Genomic DNA, 22,299 nt, shown 5'->3' with positions numbered 1-22,299 from the left:
TGTAGGTAATTCAAAATAACAATAGGGAGTCCTGTGGAATTAGCTTGTTGAAACACTGCAGGATATCAGTATCCGTGTCTATTTATATGTATAATAAGTATTATACTCCCACTTTGTCCGGATCCGTGAAATTAGTCAACACCTACGCGAATCAAACACTCACTCAGTGTGAATTGGCGCGACATGTTTCCGCATCACGGGTTAGGATCGTGTCGTCTCGAACAGACCACGCATATGAAAGATGAAACTCTGAAAACATTAGTGAACACTTTGGAAGGATGTTCCACGACCCACCAAATCCAAATAATCACGGTGATTGGGTGTCCGGGCGGTGGGTAGTATAATGACTAAAGCATCATTCACTCGTAACGCCGAATGCCTGGAGCTTGATTCCCGATGATATCTGTGTTACCTTAATGAATACCGGCGCAGCTGTTTGCGAAACCGCTAGATTTATCAACAGTCACGTAAACCATGAACCCCGTGCTAAATGTGATGATACCTAGTGTTATTACTCGCCCGTGGAAGATGTTGCAGTGTAATATATTTTCGGCAATAATACACTAGTGTAATACCGGTAGACGTATGACGTCATAATGGTTTACAGTTATGACGTCGCAATGCTAATACCTCTGTTACAATGGTATTAGACACTGCTTGACACGTGGATAGCTCAGAGAGTCATCGCACTGTAGTTTTTTTATCAATTTATGTTGGAGACTGATAAACAAAATATTTAACTAGCTAGCTTAAATACCATTTTATTAAAATCATGAAAGATTTGGTATCATTTTGATACTGAGCCAATAACTCGTTTAAATAAAAATGGTATTACACGAAAGGTAGTATCATCTATATAGAGATACACATATTGAATGAGTGAGGGGATATGATGAGAACTAGTAAAGTCAAGTAGCCAAGTAGCAGGCGTTCATTGTTATAACGTACGCAGATCGCTCAACATAAGACACGGAATAGTTAAACTGTGATTCAATTCTTATGTACGTATTACAGGCCGTGAAAAATTTCTGTCTCCCTATAAATTACCCGGATCCTTCCCTTACATCCCGGTTCATGGCCGGGACGGATAAAATCGTGACGCTTCTCGGTTCAAAAGCGTGGCCTTCGCGGTACTTGCAATGCAATGGTATGGCTGTATGAAACGCGGCACGGCATCTTTAGCTTTGGCGGTACTGCCCTACTCCCCTTGGAAATTAGCTCTCCCGGGGAATCCGAAATATACAGTTTAGCCTTCCCGGGACATCTGAAAAACAAATTTTAGCCTTCCCGGCACGACACCTACATCCCTACAGCCACATACAGACCAATTTAAAACCTCGAGAGTCACAGATACACGCAGGTTCGTATGTCTGTATCCTACTGTAAGTTCTTCATGGCTTACTGCACCATGCGGTCCAGGTGTTAGACTAGACATTTATGACACTGATTCTTTCTGGTATTTAATCGCACCCATCAGACATCATTCCACTCCGAGTTTCTATGTCTACAACAACAAGCGATGGGGTTCTATCCAAGGAGAAGTAGTACACAAGCCACATAAGCAGGCAGCTGGCGCCACGTGACTGGAGCAGAACTGGTTGTGAGTGAGTGAGTGAGTTAAACTTTGACATCGCATCGGCAATATTACAGCCATATAGCGATGAAAACAAGGTAATCAATTTAAATAGTTGTTGACAAAGGACAGTAAAACAACTAGAATGTCACAGATATAAATGTAAAACTAGTAATTAAATCTAAAACATTTTAACTATAGAGGACAATACAATACAAAAATAGGCTATAGGCTAACAACTGAAGGTAGATCACCATACTAGGGACCAGAACTGGTTGTGCAGGATACAGGAGAGAAACCATGAGATCACTGTGATAAGTGTTGGCATAGTGTGGCCACAGTTGCTGATGCAAGGGCTCTGCTGGACAGATCTGGCTGTGCAGGATACAGGAGAGAAACCATGAGATCACTCTGATAAGTGTTGGCATAGTGTTGCCACAGTTGCTGATGCAAGGGCTCTGCTGGACAGATCTGGCTGTGCAGGATACAGGACAGACACTATGAGATCACTCTGATAAGTGTTGGCATAGTGTTGCCACAGTTGCTGATGCAAGGGCTCTGCTGGACAGATCTGGCTGTGCAGGATACAGGAGAGAAACCATGAGATCACTCTGATAAGTGTTGGCATAGTGTGGCCACAGTTGCTGATGCAAGGGCTCTGCTGGACAGATCTGGCTGTGCAGGATACAGGAGAGAAACCATGAGATCACTGTGATAAGTGTTGGCATAGTGTGGCCACAGTTGCTGATGCAAGGGCTCTGCTGGACAGATCTGGCTGTGCAGGATACAGGAGAGAAAACCATGAGATCACTGTGATAAGTGTTGGCATAGTGTTGCCACAGTTGCTGGTGCAAGGGCTCTGCTGGACAGATCTGGCTGTGCAGGATACAGGAGAGAAACCATGAGATCACTGTGATAAGTGTTGGCATAGTGTGGCCACAGTTGCTGATGCAAGGGCTCTGCTGGACAGATCTGGCTGTGCAGGATACAGGAGAGAAACCATGAGATCACTGTGATAAGTGTTGGCATAGTGTGGCCACAGTTGCTGATGCAAGGGCTCTGCTGGACAGATCTGGCTGTGCAGGATACAGGAGAGAAACCATGAGATCACTCTGATTAGTGTTGGCATAGTGTGGCCACAGTTGCTGATGCAAGGGCTCTGCTGGACAGATCTGGCTGTGCAGGATACAGGAGAGAAACCATGAGATCACTGTGATAAGTGTTGGCATAGTGTGGCCACAGTTGCTGAAGCAAAGGGCTCTGCTGGACAGATCTGGCTGTGCAGGATACAGGAGAGAAACCATGAGATCACTGTGATAAGTGTTGGCATAGTGTGGCCACAGTTGCTGATGCAAGGGCTCTGCTGGACAGATCTGGCTGTGCAGGATACAGGAGAGAAACCATGAGATCACTGTGATAAGTGTTGGCATAGTGTGGCCACAGTTGCTGATGCAAGGGCTCTGCTGGACAGATCTGGCTGTGCAGGATACAGGAGAGATACCATGAGATCACTCTGATAAGTGTTGGCATAGTGTTGCCACAGTTGCTGATGCAAGGACTCTGCTGGACAGATCTGGCTGTGCAGGATACAGGAGAGAAACCATGAGATCACTGTGATAAGTGTTGGCATAGTGTGGCCACAGTTGCTGATGCAAGGGCTCTGCTGGACAGATCTGGCTGTGCAGGATACAGGAGAGAAACCATGAGATCACTCTGATAAGTGTTGGCATAGTATGGCCACAGTTGCTGATGCGAGGGATCTGCTGGACAGATCTGGCTGTGCAGGATACAGGAGAGAAACCATGAGATCACTGTGATAAGTGTTGGCATAGTGTGGCCACAGTTGCTGATGCAAGGGCTCTGCTGGACAGATCTGGCTGTGCAGGATACAGGAGAGAAACCATGAGATCACCCTGATAAGTGTTGGCATAGTGTTGCCACAGTTGCTGATGCAAGGGCTCTGCTGGACAGATCTGGCTGTGCAGGATACAGGAGAGAAACCATGAGATCACTGTGATAAGTGTTGGCATAGTGTGGCCACAGTTGCTGATGCAAGGACTCCTCTGGACAGATCTGGCTGTGCAGGATACAGGAGAGAAACCATGAGATCACTGTGATAAGTGTTGGCATAGTGTGGCCACAGTTGCATATGCAAGGGCTCTGCTGGACAGATCTGGCTGTGCAGGATACAGGAGAGAAACCATGAGATCACTGTGATAAGTGTTGGCATAGTGTGGCCACAGTTGCTGATGCAAGGGCTCTGCTGGACAGATCTGGCTGTGCAGGATACAGGAGAGAAACCATGAGATCACTGTGATAAGTGTTGGCATAGTGTGGCCACAGTTGCTGATGCAAGGGCTCTGCTGGACAGATCTGGCTGTGCAGGATACAGGAGAGAAACCATGAGATCACTGTGATAAGTGTTGGCATAGTGGGGCCACAGTTGCTGATGCAAGGGGCTCTGCTGGACAGATCTGGCTGTGCAGGATACAGGAGAGAAACCATGAGATCACTGCTGATAAGTGTTGGCATAGTGTTGCCACAGTTGCTGATGCAAGGGCTCTGCTGGACAGATCTGGCTGTGCAGGATACAGGAGAGAAACCATGAGATCACTCTGATAAGTGTTGGCATAGTATGGCCACAGTTGCTGATGCGAGGGCTCTGCTGGACAGATCTGGCTGTGCAGGATACAGGAGAGAAACCATGAGATCACTGTGATAAGTGTTGGCATAGTGTGGCCACAGTTGCTGATGCAAGGGCTCTGCTGGACAGATCTGGCTGTGCAGGATACAGGAGAGAAACCATGAGATCACTGTGATAAGTGTTGGCATAGTGGGGCCACAGTTGCTGATGCAAGGGCTCTGCTGGACAGATCTGGCTGTGCAGGATACAGGAGAGAAACCATGAGATCACTGTGATAAGTGTTGGCATAGTGTGGCCACAGTTGCTGATGCAAGGGCTCTGCTGGACAGATCTGGCTGTGCAGGATACAGGAGAGAAACCATGAGATCACCCTGATAAGTGTTGGCATAGTGTGGCCACAGTTGCTGATGCAAGGGCTCTGCTGGACAGATCTGGCTGTGCAGGATACAGGAGAGAAACCATGAGATCACTGTGATAAGTGTTGGCATAGTGTTGCCACAGTTGCTGATGCAAGGGCTCTGCTGGACAGATCTGGCTGTGCAGGATACAGGAGATAAACCATGAGATCACTCTGATAAGTGTTGGCATAGTGTGGCCACAGTTGCTGATGCAAGGGCTCTGCTGGACAGATCTGGCTGTGCAGGATACAGGAGAGAAACCATGAGATCACTCTGATTAGTGTTGGCATAGTGTGGCCACAGTTGCTGATGCAAGGGCTCTGCTGGACAGATCTGGCTGTGCAGGATACAGGAGAGAAACCATGAGATCACTGTGATAAGTGTTGGCATAGTGTGGCCACTGTTGCTGATGCAAGGGCTCTGCTGACAGATCTGGCTGTGCAGGATACAGGAGAGAAACCATGAGATCACTGTGATAAGTGTTGGCATAGTGTGGCCACAGTTGCTGATGCAAGGGCTCTGCTGGACAGATCTGGCTGTGCAGGATACAGGAGAGAAACCATGAGATCACTGTGATAAGTGTTGGCATAGTGTGGCCACAGTTGCTGATGCAAGGGCTCTGCTGGACAGATCTGGCTGTGCAGGATACAGGAGAGAAACCATGAGATCACTGTGATAAGTGTTGGCATAGTGTGGCCACAGTTGCTGAAGCAGGGACTCTGCTGGACAGAACTGGGTTGTACGCCTTTCGACTATATTCCAGGACCACTAGGGAGGACACCAGAAACAGACTTCACAACATGTATGTATGTATGGGATCAAATCCCGGCCTTCGGGCTTAGTACTGGGCTGCCCTATTGCCACGTTCCTGCTACTAACAGTTGCTACTGTTTGTTGAGTCTGCATGTTCCAATGAGCCTGTTAGGTTTGCCGCCTCTGTTCGCAATATTCCAGCCATATCAGGGTGGAGAACTTTAGACATTGGCTTTACGCAATGTACTAATGTGGGGACTTGAACCTCGTTGTCATATCACTAGGAAAAAGTCATGGAATAGTATATTCCAGTTGATATAACTAGTTGAGTGAGTTTAGTTTTAGGCTGCTTTTAGCAATATCCCAGCAATATCACGGCGGGGGACACCAGAAATGGGCCTCACACATTGTACCCATATACTAGTTGATTTCCAAAGCGGACGCAGACACTAATTATTAAATACACCAACTTATGAAATGAAGACTTAATGTATCTATTTCCCTTCTTGAATGGGAATCCGACGGTTACAATCGCATCTGATCCGGAGTTGGCAAGTACAAAACACACAAAACTGATTGAAAAATGTCTCGAATCGCACATCCAGCCTTCTAGAAACTATCCCCTCCCGACATTTCCAAAATGATCAAGCTTGCAATGTTCATCTTCACGAGGCCGGAAGTCACCGACATTTTCCGAGCGCTTCAATCATTCTCTACCACTTTCAATACGGCTACTAATATCACCTACACATAACAATATACCCACTAAGAATGTACGTGTTTTCACAGATATACGTTCATATGTTCAGATGTATGCACAATTCACATTTACACATTAACATTCATGAACACGGTTTTAAATTACAGGATGCATAATTATAATGTATTATCGGCTTATAAGAACAGATAGCGGACAATATCCTGCTCTTGTGAGGCGCCACCATCGCCTTGTAGCCGTGTCGTGGCTCTATATTTCCCATGCGCATAATGTTTCACTGATTGGTATATATAGCCACTGTGTTCTGTTCCAGTGAGACACCATTAAGTCTGGCAATATCTTCCTGGTTCTGATTGGTACATATAGCCACTGTGTTCTGTTCCAGTGAGACACCATTAAGTCTGGCAATATCTTCCTGGTTCTTTGCTTACAGGAAACCTATGAACGTTGGTTCGAGTCATGGTTTCGCCCTGCTTCTATTTCCAGAGGCAGGATGACAACATGATAGAGGTCTACGACGTGGTTCACTTCGTGTTTACATCTGACATCAAGCTGACTCCCCTGATGTAGTTAAAACACTGTTTTAAGCGGCGAAAACTAATCTCATTCACATTACACGAAATATGAAGCAATGACGTATTGTTTGCTTTCATCACCCAGGACGTAATTGATATGCTCTGCACATCAGCACATTACATTACTTTCAATTAATGGCGAATTATTAACTTCAAGATGCATTTGTGATAGATGTCTACAGACGTAGCAGGTCTCATGGATGGTTAGACGTTGTGGAATGTTGGTAATTTCACATTGCTGTAACACGTTACTGATGAAAATGTAAACGCTCGAATAACATTCAGGATAATCTCATTACATACAATGTAGCTAGTGTTCGTTTTGCAGACCGCCTAGGAAGCCTGGTGAATCTTCCCGGAGAGTGGAGGTCGGCTCGATATCAAGGTTGCATCATGCCGAAAGATAGTACCTCGGGTTATCCTGCCTAGTTCTCGGAATTAAAGTGAGTGAGTTTAGTTTTACGCCCCTTTTAGCAATATTCCAGCAATACCGCGGGAGACACCAGAAATGGGTTTTACACATAGTACCCAATACTACCCATGTGGGGAATCGAACCCGGGTCTTCGGCGTGACAAGCGTGCGCTTTAACAACTAGGCTACCCCACCACCCCGGAATTAAAGTAAAGAACAAGCTCTTGCTACTTGCGGAGTCAGAGTGATGCAGTATGATGAGCCTCAATGATACATCCATGTTAAACTGTAAACGCGCACACGCATACGCACAAGCACATACTAAGAAACGCACGGACATTGCTTTTACGTCTCATTTAAGATTTCAGCATGCAGCCTGGGACAAATTTGAACCTCTTTCTTACTCACTTTTAATCATGAATGAGACTTCCTGAGCGTGAAAATAGATCATCCTGTTGTGGTTTGCCCGTACATAAGGAACAGCGGAGTTACAATTAGTAGCCTGGGCCCCCGTTTCACAAAGCGATCGTAGCGCTAAGGTGATCGTAACTCCCATACATGAACGACATACGACAGTCGTTGCGCTACGATAGCTTTGTGAAACGGGGCCCTGCCTGGTATCAATACTGCACCCATCGGGAAGATCAATACCTTCTCTATCAGAGCTCCCACAGTGAAAACAGACTCTTGACTCCTTAGCAAATATTTTACTTTTGGTTTAAACTGTTGTTTTTTTTAGTTTTATAAATGAAATCGGTATTGATAAACAAGAATAATTCCTTTTATGAATCCAGCCCCAGGAAGACAGATTACAGCTGGAGAGTTCATATATACACATTAATGTTCTATATCAGTGTACAACGTTCAAGATTAATCTGTAACCATAACCGGGAGATAGTGGTATCCGAGCTACATCTATGCAGTATTAAAATATTACATTTGGCATAAATTGCATAATTCAGCGATAAACGAGACAGGCGCCAGTTCAGCCCATGGGTTAACACATGTGATACACACTGCACTTGTGGAAGGAAGGAAGCGTCGTCAGTGCTGAACTACGGCGATGTTGTATGGTTCTGGCTGACCCAAAACTTCATAACCTCCAGGGCCAATGTACCGATATATATCAGAGCATAATGTAAATGAGTATTTCAAAGCTAGACATCTAGTCTATATTTTATTCCAAATTTACCGTTTTGGCTACACGTATAATTTATGCTTAAAAATTAGGAGCTTAATTAGAAAATAAAAGGACCGAAAGTTACGTTGACGTGGAGGCTGTGGTCGTGAACGTTTAAAGGGTGAGTACACCCAGTCAAATTGGCTGTCCCAGTGTGTGGGATTCAAGTCATCTTTGTTTGTTTGCGTTTACGTTTATGTGAATGCAACCGGGATGCTGAAAGACAGCACACTTTATGTAACCATGGTAACAGGGTGAATTTCATATTTAACTACAATGTCCAGAATTTAATGATTTGAGAATAAAGTATTTAAGATTTCTCGATGGCAAATATATTATTATCTAAATCCCAAATGATAAATTTGCTGAATTCACAAAATATACTAGCCACATAAAGAAACTGTGCATTGTCAAAATATTATCCCAGTTGATAAGTACGATAACAATGTCAAAGGTACATATAAACTTTAATGGAGGGATCATGAGACCATAACAAGTCGGGAGAATTTCAATTGAAAAGTCAATCACAATGACGTCACGAGTCCACAAGCGGGACAAGCTCAATAACGGGTATGTCCTCCATTGGCATTGAGAACAGTAGTGCATCGACGACGCATAGAGCCTATCAAACGTGCAAGGAAGGCTTGTGGGATGTCACGCCAGATTCTCTCAAGTTCCGTTGCACGGTCACGGGCATTGTCTGGCGGATGAAGAAGACGGCGTAGACGTCGATCCATCTCGTCCCAAACATGCTCTATCGGGGAGAGATCCGGTGAATTTGCAGGCCAAGGCAGTAAGTCAACTTTGTGGTGTTGCAAGAAATCCATAGCAACCCTTGCCGTATGAGGGCGGGCATTGTCCTGTTGGAATGTTAACCCAGGGCCATGACGTTGCAGAAAAGGAATTGCCACAGGTCGAAGAATCTGATCCCTGTAGCCCACACCAGTTAAGTTGCCCTGAACAATAACCAAAGGAGTTCTTTGGCGTGCTGTTATTCCACCCCAAATCACCACGGAACCACCACCAAAGCGATTCCTCTCCCAAGACACAGGCCTGTGCATAACGTTCTCCCACACGTCTATAGGCACGCTGACGTCCACCACTATGGGAAATGTTAAACCTGGAGTCATCTGTAAAAAACAACATTTCTCCACCAAAACAAGGGTCTGCGGACATGATTTCGGCACCACATTCGGCGAGCTTGTCGATGACGTTGTGTCAGGATAGGCCGTATGGCGGGACGTCATGGTCTGATCCCGTGATGACGTAAACGTTGTCGAACTGTGTTGGGGTGGATACGGCGAAGTCCTGGGATGGTTCGGGCAGTCATCACTGCAGTCTGAAACCTGTGGCGAAGATGGGTCACCCTTATCCATCTGTCCTGTCTTGGCGTTGTTACACGTGGACGTCCAGAACGTGGCCGATCGATGACGTCATTTGTGTTCTGGTAGCGTCTCACCAGTGCAGAAATGGTGTTCCGGTGGCAGTGGAAATGTGCAGCCACTTGTCGTTGAGACATCCCCACGGACCATCCCAATGGCCTCATGACGTTGTGCAGACGTGAGCCTTGGCATGCTATGCGTTTCAATAGCCGTTTAATTTTTTGAACGATCGCAAGGACAGGGGTTGAGCTTTCCAAAGTGACAGTATTGTGTGGCATTCATTTGCTCTGTTTCTCTCTCCCGGAATGCACGTGCAACAACGTCTTGCACGTCTCAAGGACGAACCCACTGACGTCACGGAACGTGGCACGTGCATGCATGTTGGATACATGTCACTAATCTCTGAGTTTAAATCCTTATGTGTCTACACAGGTTTGATAAATTTCGATTTTAAATTTTTGTATGCACTGTTTCTTTATGTGCCTAGTATAGTTGTACCGTTAAAGCAATAGCCAAATTTCTGAAATGTGTATTCTCCAAGAATGTTTGAAACAGTTTTTATATTTTCACCTGACAACAAAAATGTTGTAACAACAATTGTAACATGGGCCAGTTTATTACTGAATAAAATCTGTCTGTCTGTCTGTCTGTTTACAATCTGAATAGTGTATACCAGTCTTACACATCTCGATCACCCTAAATACATGGTATCAAGCAATCTGTCCAGTTTCTTTCAGTGAAAGCTTCACAAATAGTGGCGCACAACTGATCCAAGAAGCGTCAACGTTTAATTTTCCTATCTTACTCCTATCGTTCTTCCAAAATCGAAGGTGGTCATACCATCATTTGTTATACTTTAACAGCGGTTGTGATGTGTTCTAATTTGTTCATCATTTTCATACAACCATTACGAAATATTTCATTTGTATAATTTTTTATTTATCTTGAGTGTCCTTTTACTATGTTTGAAGAGTATGGTTTGTGAAGTGCGAGGACGGGCGAACTACTAACTTTGCTATCTTTGCCATTGCATCTATGTCTTATAGCAGTTTAAAGCTCTATAGTCCATGGGTCTTCATAACAGTTCCAAGCTCCCTGATGCATTGGTCGTCCTTCATAGCAGTTTCAAGCTCCCTGATACATAGGTCTTCATAACTGTTCCAAGCTCCCTGATCAATAGGTCTTCATAACAGTTCCAATCGCCCTGATCCATAGGTCTTCAAAACAGTTCCAATCTCCCTGATCCATAGGTCTTCATAACAGTTCCAAGCTCCCTGATCCGTGTGTTTTCCTCTTTAGGCTATTTTAGTCCATTGAGTGCTGGACATCAGGATTGATGGTGAAGGTTTTCCACGATTTTCCTTTCATGCAGAACAGTGTTGTGCCTGCATGTATGTACATGAAACCATGCAGATGCAGCGTAATATATATACAGCGGTACTGATCAATATCGAAGTACACAGAGACTATACATCATGTTTGCATTGTGCATCGATTCGGCTATTTGACCAAATTAATGATATTTTAAAAGATAAATTATAGACTTTTTAATATAGTTTTAATACTTTTACTCTGTAAGCGTGTGTACTTGACTGTAATTTACAACAGCTTGTAATGATTGTAACTAAAATGTGACAACACTTATCTGCCACGTCCTGTATGGCTGCGTCTGAATAGAGCACTACTAGACCCAAATACTCAGAGTCAAAATCACCATTGAAGGCAGACAGGTACTCATTTAGGAAAAAATAATGAGCTCCAGGAAGTACTAGAAATCCATAATTTTGCCTCACTCTTTACATAGAAAAATATGAATAAATCGATCATTAAATATGTTGAAACAGGTGTGTCGTGAAATGAAACATTGATCAGCTCCACATTTTCAGAGACAGCATTGTCTGATGTCATGAAACGGTGATCGAAAACATACTACGTCTCGGAAAATATATCCAAACCGAAACATGAGTCTCATTTACTAATTCAGACAATGAGCTCCGATCTGAAAACTTTCTAGTGTGAACATGAAAAGAGACACTACAAACAAACTATGGTTACACTAAATTCCAATTCCTTGTTTCATAAGAAAATGGTATTTACAAATGAATTTTAATTTTAAACTTTAAAATCGTATTTCTATATTTTATGACGATGTTTAGGCAGCATGTCGTTAACTAAGACGTCACAGACTGCCCCTGTTTGAAGAGGTTGTACAATGATTCTCAATTCATCTGGCTGACTGGTGACACCTGTTATATGTTGTTTGCGCTTATTAAGTGTATTTTTATAACGTACAATGTGACTGATATATTATCAAGGCCGTACAAGACCGGCACACTTTTCTAGCGGCCGAGCCTCGTTTTGAGATTTCCACCATTTCCAGATTTCCGTTTGCCAGAGCACCCTGTACGACGTGTTTGCAAAGATTAGAAGGGGCGTAGTGTTGCAATATGCAAATGATTAGATATCAAATAATACTAATAAATATATTTTACATATTCAGTTGAATGAGTTGGTCTCAAAATTCTGGACTGGTTATCGTACTAAGATGCGCAATAGGACGGTACACAGTTAGCCGTAAACGAGACTTTTCTGTAATCAATGTTTTGACTTGCCAGCCTCATGTTAAGTGGTCTGTGCCTCAGTGGCAGGAATAACTGCCGGGCGGGTCCTATAAAATTTTAGTGTATGTGTTAGTGTATGTTTGGCGCCGCTCTCAGCAATATTCCAGCTCCATGGCGAGTATGGACCAGACAACCCAGAGAATGACACCATGACCATCGATACACTCAACTGGGATACGATGACATGTGTCAACCAGGTCAGCCAGCTTGAACACCCGATCCCGTTAGTTGCCTCTTATGACAAGCATAGGTTGTTGAAGGCCCATTCTATTGAGCATTTTCACGAATCTTTAAACCTCTACACAGAACACAAGGAGTTAGCAAAGTGTACCGTTAAGGACTAGCATAAAACATACCAGACCAGTAGTGCGGTCTTGGTCGGACGTAGTCCTCCTTTAAAATATTGGTGAAAGGTGACGTGGGGGTTTACTCAACGCTTTTTATCTGGTTTGACACACCTTTATTTGGCAATGTTCATGGATCATTCATTTCATTTTATATTTCCGTACTAAATGTAAGGTGAAATGTTCTGGTTCACGGATGCTGACATTGGTATAAGGACACATCTGTAACTGCTTAACCATGGAACCATACAACTAGTTACTATGGCTTCCTGGAACATTAAACCGGCGTATAAAAGACGTGTAATTGGTAACATGGTGAGCTGCAAGTGTTCAATTTGTGAACGCAATTATTTCCAGATTGTCAGTTATGAAATGTGATGTAATAGACGCGAAACATACCTGGAGAACTGATGTAGTTTGATTAAATTAAAGCAGCGCTGACGCAAACATAAATTCTTGAGCAATGGCGAAATGTTTCTTGTGATGGTTTGAATTTCGACAAAGGAGCTTGAGGACTTAAGGTTTATGATTATGTAACTAACTGAAAACATGCACTGTCCAATTGAATCATTAATATAGAACCTCTGGTTGCCGCATTTTACCATTTTTAATGTGTTCTTTTATAATGATGACCATGTTCCGGATACATCTGAGTGTTCCGTTTTATGATAAAACTACGCCGTTCGTCCATGGAACTGTTTGTTATTTAACGCCACTCTCAGCAATATTCCATCTATATGACTTTGTGTATAATCGAGTCTGGAGCATACAATCCAGTGATCAACAGCATGAGCATCGCTCCACGCAATTGGGATACGATCACATGTGTGAACCAAGTCAGCGAGTCCGTGGTGATCGAGGCTCAATCACCGGGTTGTCTGGTCCTGATCATTTACAGAGAGTGAGTGATTTTAGTTTTACATCGCTCTTAGCAATATTCCAGCAATATCACGAAGGGGAGACACCAGAAATGGGCTTCACACATTGTACCGGTGTGTGGAATCGACCTTGGATCTTTGGCGTGGCGCTTTTATCACTAGGATTCCTCAGCGCCCCCTGTTTGAACATAAGACTGGAAATATTTTTCTGGTACTGACAGCTACAAAATACTTGACACGTCGTCAGAGCACTACATATATTTTTACAATATCTTATTAGATTCATCAAGGAAACGGAAACTTGTAGGTAATTCAAAATAACAATAGGGAGTCCTGTTGAATTAGCTTGTTGAAACACTGCAGGATATCAGTATCCGTGTCTATTTATATGTATAATAAGTATTATACTCCCACTTTGTCCGGATCCGTGAAATTAGTCAACACCTACGCGAATCAAACACTCACTCAGTGTGAATTGGCGCGACATGTTTCCGCATCACGGGTTAGGATCGTGTTGTCTCGAACAGACCACGCATATGAAAGATGAAACTCTGAAAACATTAGTGAACACTTTGGAAGGATGTTCCACGACCCACCAAATCCAAATAATCACGGTGATTGGGTGTCCGGGCGGTGGGTAGTATAATGACTAAAGCATCATTCACTCGTAACGCCGAATGCCTGGAGCTTCATTCCCGATGATATCTGTGTTACCTTAATGAATACCGGCGCAGCTGTTGGCGAAGCCGCTAGATTTATCAACAGTCACATAAACCATGAACCCCGTGCTAAATGTGATGATACCTGATGTTATTACTCGCCCGTGGAAGATGTTGCAGTGTAATATTTTTTCGGCAATAATACACTAGTGTAATACCGGTAGACGTATGACGTCATAATGGTTTACAGTTATGACGTCACAATGCTAATACCTCTGTTACAATGGTATTAGACCCTGCTTGACACGTGGATAGCTCAGAGAGTCATCACACTGTAGGCAGTTTCTATCAATTTATGTTGGAGACTGATAAACAAAATATTTAACTAGCTAGCTGAAATACCATTTTATTAAAATCATGAAAGATTTGGTATCGTTTTGATACTGAGCCAATAACTCGTTTAAATAAAAATGGTATTACACGGAAGGTGGTATCATCTATATAGAGATACACATATTGAATGAGTGTATCATGGGATATGATGAGAACCAGTGAAGCCAAGTACCCAAGTAGCCAAGTAGCAGGCGTTCATTGTTATAACGTACGCAGATCGCTCAACATAAGGACACGGAATAGTTAAACTGTGATTCAATTCTTATGTACGTATTACAGGCCGTGAAAAATTTCTGTCTCCCTATAAATTACCCGGATCCTTCCCTTACATCCCGGTTCATGGCCGGGACGGATAAAATCGCGACGCTTCTCGGTTCAATGAGCGTAGCCTTCGCGGTACTTGCAATGCAATGGTATGGCTGAATGAACGCGGCACGGCATCTTTAGCTTTGGCGGTACTCCCCTACTCCCTTGGAAATTAGCTACCCCGGGAAATCCGAAATATACATTTTAGCCTTCCCGGGACATCTGAAAAACAAATTTTAGCCTTCCCGGCACGACACCTACATCCCTACAGCCACATACAGACCAATTTAAAACCTCGAGAGTCACAGATACACGCAGGTTCGTATGTCTGTATCCTACTGTAAGTTCTTCATGGCTTACTGCACCATGCGGTCCAGGTGTTAGACTAGACATTTATGACACTGATTCTTTCTGGTATTTAATCGCACCCATCAGACATCATTCCACTCCGAGTTTCTATGTCTACAACAACAAGCGATGGGGTTCTATCCAAGGAGAAGTAGTACACAAGCCACATAAGCAGGCAGCTGGCGCCACGTGACTGGAGCAGAACTGGTTGTGAGTGAGTGAGTGAGTTAAACTTTGACATCGCATCGGCAATATTACAGCCATATAGCGATGAAAAAAAGGTAATCAATTTAAATAGTTGTCGACAAAGGACAGTAAAACAACTAGAATGTCACAGATATAAATGTAAAACTAGTAATTAAATCTAAAACATTTTAACTATAGAGGACAATACAATACAAAAATAGGCTATAGGCTAACAACTGAAGGTAGATCACCATACTAGGGACCAGAACTTGTTGTGCAGGATACAGGAGAGAAACCATGAGATCACTGTGATAAGTGTTGACATAGTGTTGCCACAGTTGCTGATGCAAGGGCTCTGCTGGACAGAACTGGGTTGTACGCCTTTCGACTATATTCCAGGACCACTAGGGAGGACACCAGAAACAGACTTCACAAAATGTATCTATGTGTTGGATCAAAGCCTGGCCTTCGGGCTTAGTACTGGGCTGCCCTATTGCCACGTTCCTGCTACAAACAACCTTTGGCTCCTTTTTGTGTAGTTTATGTTTGTTGAGTTCGTGGCAGTCTGCATGTTCCAATGAGCCAGTTAGGTTTGCCGCCTCTGTTCGCAATATTCCAGCCATATCAGGGTGGAGAACCTTAGAAATAGGCTTTACGCAATGTACTAATGTGGAGACTTGAACCTCGTAGTCATATCACTAGGAAAAAGTCATGGAATAGTATATTCCAGTTGATATAACTAGTTGAGTGAGTTTAGTTTTAGGCTGCTTTTAGCGATATCCCAGCAATATCGCGGCGGGGGACACCAGAAATGGGCCTCACACATTGTACCCATATACTAGTTGATTTCCAAAGCGGAACGCAGACACTAATTATTAAATACACCAACTTATGAAATGAAGACTTAATGTATCTATTTCCCTTCTTGAATGGGAATCCGACGGTTACAATCGCATCTGATCCGGAGTTGGCAAATACAAAAAACACAAAACTGATTGAAAAATGTCTCGAATCGCACATCCAGCCTTCTAGAAACTATCCCTTCCCGACATTTCCAAAATGATCAAGCTTGCAATATCACCTACACATAACAATATATCCACCAAGAATGCACGTGTTTTCATAGATATACGTTCATATGTTCAGATGTATGCACAATTCCCATTAACACATTAACATTGATGAACACGGTTTTAAATTACAGGATGCATAATTATAATGTATTATCGGCTTATAAGAACAGATAACGGACAATATCCTGCTCTTGAGAGGCACCACCATCGCCTTGTACCCGTGTCGTGGTTCTATGTTTCCCATGCGCATAATGTTTCACTGATTGGTACATATAGCCACTGTGTTCTGTTCCAGTGAGACACCATTAAGTCTGGCAATATCTTCCTGGTTCTGATTGGTACATATAGCCACTGTGTTCTGTTCCAGTGCACATCATTAAGTCTGGCAATGTCTCCCTGGCTCTGATTGGTACATATAGCCACTGTGTTCTGTTCCAGTGGACACCATTAAGTCTGGCAATATCTTCCTGGTTCTGATTGGTACATATAGCCACTGTGTTCTGTTCCAGTGGTCACCATTAAGTCTGGCAACATCTTCCTGGTTCTGATTGGTACATATAGCCACTGTGTTCTGTTCCAGTGAGACACCATCTAGTCTGGCAATATCGTCCTGGTTCTGATTGGTACATATAGCCACTGTGTTCTGTTCCAGTGAGACACCATCAAGTCTGGCAATATCTTCCTGGATCTGATTGGTACATATAGCCACTGTGTTCTGTTCCAGTGAGACACCATTAAGTCTGGTAATATCTTCCTGGTTCTGATTGGTACATATAGCCACTGTTATCTGTTCCAGTGGACACCATTAAGTCTGGCAATATCTTCCTGGTTCTGATTGGTACATATAGCCACTGTGTTCTGTTCCAGTGAGACACCATTAAGTCTGGCAACATCTTCCTGGTTCTGATTGGTACATATAGCCACTGTGTTCTGTTCCAGTGAGACACCATTAAGTCTGGCAATATCTTCCTGGTTCTGATTGGTACATAACCACTGTGTTCTGTTCCAGTGAGACACCATTAAGTCTGGCAATATCTTCCTGGTTCTTGCTTACAGGAAACCTATGAACGTTGGTTCGAGTCATGGTTTCGCCCTGCTTCTATTTCCAGAAGCAGCATGACAACATAATAAAGGTCTACGACGTGATTCCCTTCGTGTTTACATCTGACATCAAGCTGACTCCTATGGTGGCTGATTAGGGCCATCGCTTTCTCGACCCTAATCAGCCACCATAGACTCCCCTGATGTAGTTAAAATACTGTTTTAAGCGGCGAAATATAATCTCATTCACATTACACGAAATAAGAAGCAATGACGTATTGTTTGCTTTCATCGCCCAGGACGTAATTGATATGCTCTGCACATCAGCTCATGACGTTACTTTCCATTAACGGCGAATTATTAACTTCAAGATGCATTTTTGATAGATGTCTACAGACATAGCAGGTCTCATGGATGGTTAGACGTTGTGGAATGTTGGTGATATCACATTGCTGTAACACGTTACTGATGAAAATGTAAAAGCTCGAATAATTCAGGATAATCTCATTACATACAATGTAGCTAGTGTTCGTTTTGCAGACCGCATAGGAAGCCTGGTGAATCTTCCCGGAGAGTGGAGGTCGGCTCGATATCAAGGTTGCATCATGCCGAAAGATAGTACCTCGGGTTATCCTGCCTAGTTCTCGGAATTAAAGTGAGTGAGTTTAGGTTTACGCCCCTTTTAGCAATATTCCAGCAATATCACCGCGGGAGACACCAGAAATGGGCTTTACACATAGTACCCAATACTACCCATGTGGGGAATCGAACCCGGGTCTTCGGCGTGACAAGCGTGCGCTTTAACAACTAGGCTACCCCACCACCCCGGAATTAAAGTATAAAACAAGCTCTTGCTACTTTCGGAGTCAGAGTGATGCAGTATGATGAGCCTCAATGATACATCCATGTTAAACTGTATCATAACACGCGCAAGCGCACACGCATACGCACAAGCACATACTTAGAAACGCACGGACATTGATTTTACGTCTCATGTAAGATTTCAGCATGCAGCCTGGGACAAATTTGAACATCTTTCGTACTCACTTTTAATCATGAATGGGACTCCCTGAGCGTGAAAATAGATCATCCTGATGTGGTTTGCCCGTACATAAGGAACAGCGGAGTTACAATTAGTAGCCTGGGCCCCCGTTTCCCAAAGCGATCGTAGCGCTAAGGTGATCGTAACTCCCATACATTAACATCGACTTACGACAGTCGTTGCGCTACGATAGTTTTGTGAAACGGGGCCCTGCCTGGTATCAATACTGCACCCATCGGGAAGGTCAAAACCTTCTCTATCAGAGCTCCCACAGTGAAAACAGACTCTTGACTCCTTAGCAAATATTTTACTTTTGGTTTAAACTGGGTTTTTTAGTTTTATAAATGAAATCGGTATTGATAAACAAGAATAATTCCTTTTATGAATCCAGCCCCAGGAAGACAGATTACAGCTGGAGCGTTCATATAAACACATTAATGTTCTATATCAGTGTACAACGATCAAGATTAATCTGTAACCATAACCGGGAGATAGTGGTATCCGAGCTACATCTATGCAGTATTAAAATATTACATTTGGCATAAATTGCATAATTCAGCAATAAACGAGACAGGCGCCAGTTCAGCCCATGGGTTAACACATGTGATACACACTGCACTTGTGGAAGGAAGGAAGCGTCGTCAGTGCTGAACTACGGCGATGTTGTATGGTTCTGGCTGACCCAAAACTTCATAACCTCCATGGGCAATGTACCGATATATATCAGAGCATAATGTAAATGAGTATTTCAAAGCTAGACATCTAGTCTATATTTCATTCCAAATTAACCGTTTTGGCTAGACGTATAATTTATGCTTGAAAACTAGGAGCTTAATTAGAAAATAAAAGGACCGAAAGTTACGTTGACGTGGAGGATGTGGTCGTGAACGGTTAAAGGGTGAGTACACCCAGTCAAATTGGCTGTCACAGCGTGTGGGATTCAAGTCATCCTTGGTTTGTTTGCGTTTACGTTTATGTGAATGCAACCAGGATGCTGAAAGACAGCACATGTTATGTAACCATAGGTAACAGGGTGAATTTCATATTTTACTACAATGTCCAGACTTTAATGATTTGAGAATAAAGTATTTAAGATTTCTCGATTGCAAATATATATCTAAATCCCAAATGATAAATTTGCTGAATTCACAAAATAGTTGTACCGTTAAAACAATAGCCAAATTTCTGAAATTTGTATTCTCCAAGAATGTTTGAAACAGTTTTTATATTTTTTCACCTGACAACAAAACTGTTGTAACAACAACTGTAACATGGGCCAATTGGCCAATATTTCTGAATAAAATCTGTCTGTCTGTCTGTCTGTCTGTCTGTCTGTTTACAATCTGAATAGTGTATACCAGTCTTACACATGTCGATCACCCTAAATACATGGTATCAAGCAATATGTCCAGTTTCTTTCAGTGAAAGCTTCACAAATAGTGGCGCAAAAACTGATCCAAGAAGCGTCAACGTTTAATTTTCCTATCTTACTCCTATCGTTCTTCCAAAATCGAAGGTGGTCATAACATCTTCTGTTATACTTCAACAGCGGTTGTGATGTGTTCTAATTTGTTCATCATTTTCATACAACCATTATGAAATATTTCAATTTTATAATTTTTTTATTTATCTTGAGTGTCCTTTTACTATGTTTGAAGATTATGGTTTGTGAAGTGCGAGAACTGGCGAACTACTAACTTTGCTATCTTTGCCATTGCATCCATGTCTTATAGCAGTTTAAAGCTCTATAGTCCATGGGTCTTCATAACAGTTCAAATCTTCCTGATCGATAGGTCTCCATAACAGTTCCGAGCTCCCTGATGCATAGGTCTTCCTTCATAACAGTTCCAAGCTCCCTGATCCATAGGTCTTCATAACAGTTCCAATCGCCCTGATCCATAGGTCTTCATAACAGTTCCAATTGCCCTGATCCATGGGTCTTCATAACAGTTCCAAGCTCCCTGATCCATTGATCTTCATAACAGTTCCAATCTCCCTGATCCATAGGTCTTCATAACAGTTCCAATCTCCCTCATCGATAGGTCTTCATAACAGTTCCAAGCTCCCTGATCCATAGGTCTTCCTTCAAAACAGTTTCAAGCTCCCTGATCCATAGGTTTTCATAACAGTCAAAGCTCCCTGATCCATAGGTCTTCATAACAGTTCCAATCGCCCTGATCCATAGGTCTTCATAACAGTTCCAATTGCCCTGATCCATGGGTCTTCATAACAGTTCCAAACTCCCTGATCCATTGATCTTCATAACAGTTCCAATCTCCCTGATCCATAGGTCTTCATAACAGTTCCAAGCTCCCTGATCCATGTGTTTCCTCTTTAGGCTATTTTAGTCCATTGAGTGCTGGACATCAGGATTGATGGTGAAGGTTTTCCACGATTTTCCTTTCATGCAGAACAGTGTTGTGCCTGCATGTATGTACATGAAACCATGCAGATGCAGCGTAAAATATATACAGCGGTACTGATCAATATCGAGGTACACAGAGACTATACATGCTGTTTACATTGTGCATCGATTCGGCTATTTGACCAAATTAATGATATTTTAAAAGATAAATTTTAGACTTTTTAATATAGTTTTAATACTTTTACTCTGTAAGCGTGTGTGCTTGACTGTAATTTACAACAGCTTGTAATGATTGTAACTAAAATGTGACAACACTTATCTGCCACGTTCTGTATGGCTGCGTCTGAACAGAGCACTACTAGACTCAGAGTGAAAATTACCATTGAAGGCAGACAGGTACTCATTTAGGGAAAAAGATGAGCTCCAGGAAGTACTAGAAATCCATAATTTTGCCTCATGCTTTCCATAGAAAAATATGAATAAATCGATCATTAAATAAGTTGAAACAGGTGTGTCGTGAAATGAAACATTGATCAGCTCCACCTTTCAGAGACAGCATTGTCAGATGTCATGAAACGGTGATCGAAAACATACTACGTCTCGGAAAATATATCCAAACCGAAACATGAGTCTCATTAACTAATTCAGACAATGGGCTCCGATCCGAAAATTTTCTCGTGTGAAAATGAAAAGAGACACTACAAACAAACTATGGTTACACTAAATTCCAATTCCTTGTTTCATAAGAAAATGGTATTTACAAATTAATTTTAATTTTAAACTTTAAAATCGTATTTCTATATCTTATGACGATGTTTAGGCAGCATGTCGTTAACTAAGACACCACAGACTGCCCCTGTTTGAAGAGGTCTGGCTGACTGGTTACACATGTTTTATGTGCTTTGCGCTTATTAAGTGTATTTTTCGAACGTACAATGTGACTGATATAATATCAAGGCCGTACAAGACCAGTAAACCTTTCTAGCGGCCTTTTCACGGAACACAGTTAGCCGGAAACGAGACTTTTGTGTAATCAATGTTTTGACTTGCCAGCTTCATGTTAAGTGGTCTGTGCCTCAGTGGCAGGAATAACTGCCGGGCGGGTCCTATACAATTTTAGTGTATGTGTCTGGTGTTTGCGCCGCTCTCAGCAATATTCCAGCTCCATGGCGAGTATGGACCAGACAACCCAGAGAATGACACCATGACCATCGATACACTCAACTGGGATACGATGACATGTGTCAACCAAGTCAGCCAGCTTGAACACCCGATCCCGTTAGTCGCCTCTTATGACAAACATAGGTTGTTGAAGGCCCATTCCATCGAGCATATTCACGAGTCTTTAAACCTCTACACAGAACACAAGGAGTTAGCAAAGTGTACCGTTAAGGACTAGCATAAAACA

At 42.8% G+C, this 22,299-nt stretch overlaps 1 long non-coding RNA gene across 1 annotated transcript; it reads left to right on the top strand.

Moving 5' to 3' along the window:
- The first annotated feature begins 531 nt into the window (after positions 1-531).
- Positions 532-14,477, top strand: LOC124272303. Its single transcript, XR_006897296.1, has 4 exons — positions 532-599; positions 7,065-7,067; positions 7,606-7,612; positions 14,453-14,477. It is a non-coding gene; the product is annotated as an uncharacterized LOC124272303 (long non-coding RNA).
- Positions 14,478-22,299: the final 7,822 nt, after the last annotated feature.

The sequence above is a fragment of the Haliotis rubra genome, unplaced genomic scaffold, assembly GCF_003918875.1.
Source record: "Haliotis rubra isolate DU_JTF1 unplaced genomic scaffold, ASM391887v1 Scf1681, whole genome shotgun sequence".
Taxonomy (NCBI): domain Eukaryota; kingdom Metazoa; phylum Mollusca; class Gastropoda; order Lepetellida; family Haliotidae; genus Haliotis; species Haliotis rubra.
The sequence above is the reverse complement of the archived record's forward strand: the minus strand, read 5'-3'. Positions and strand labels throughout refer to the sequence as shown.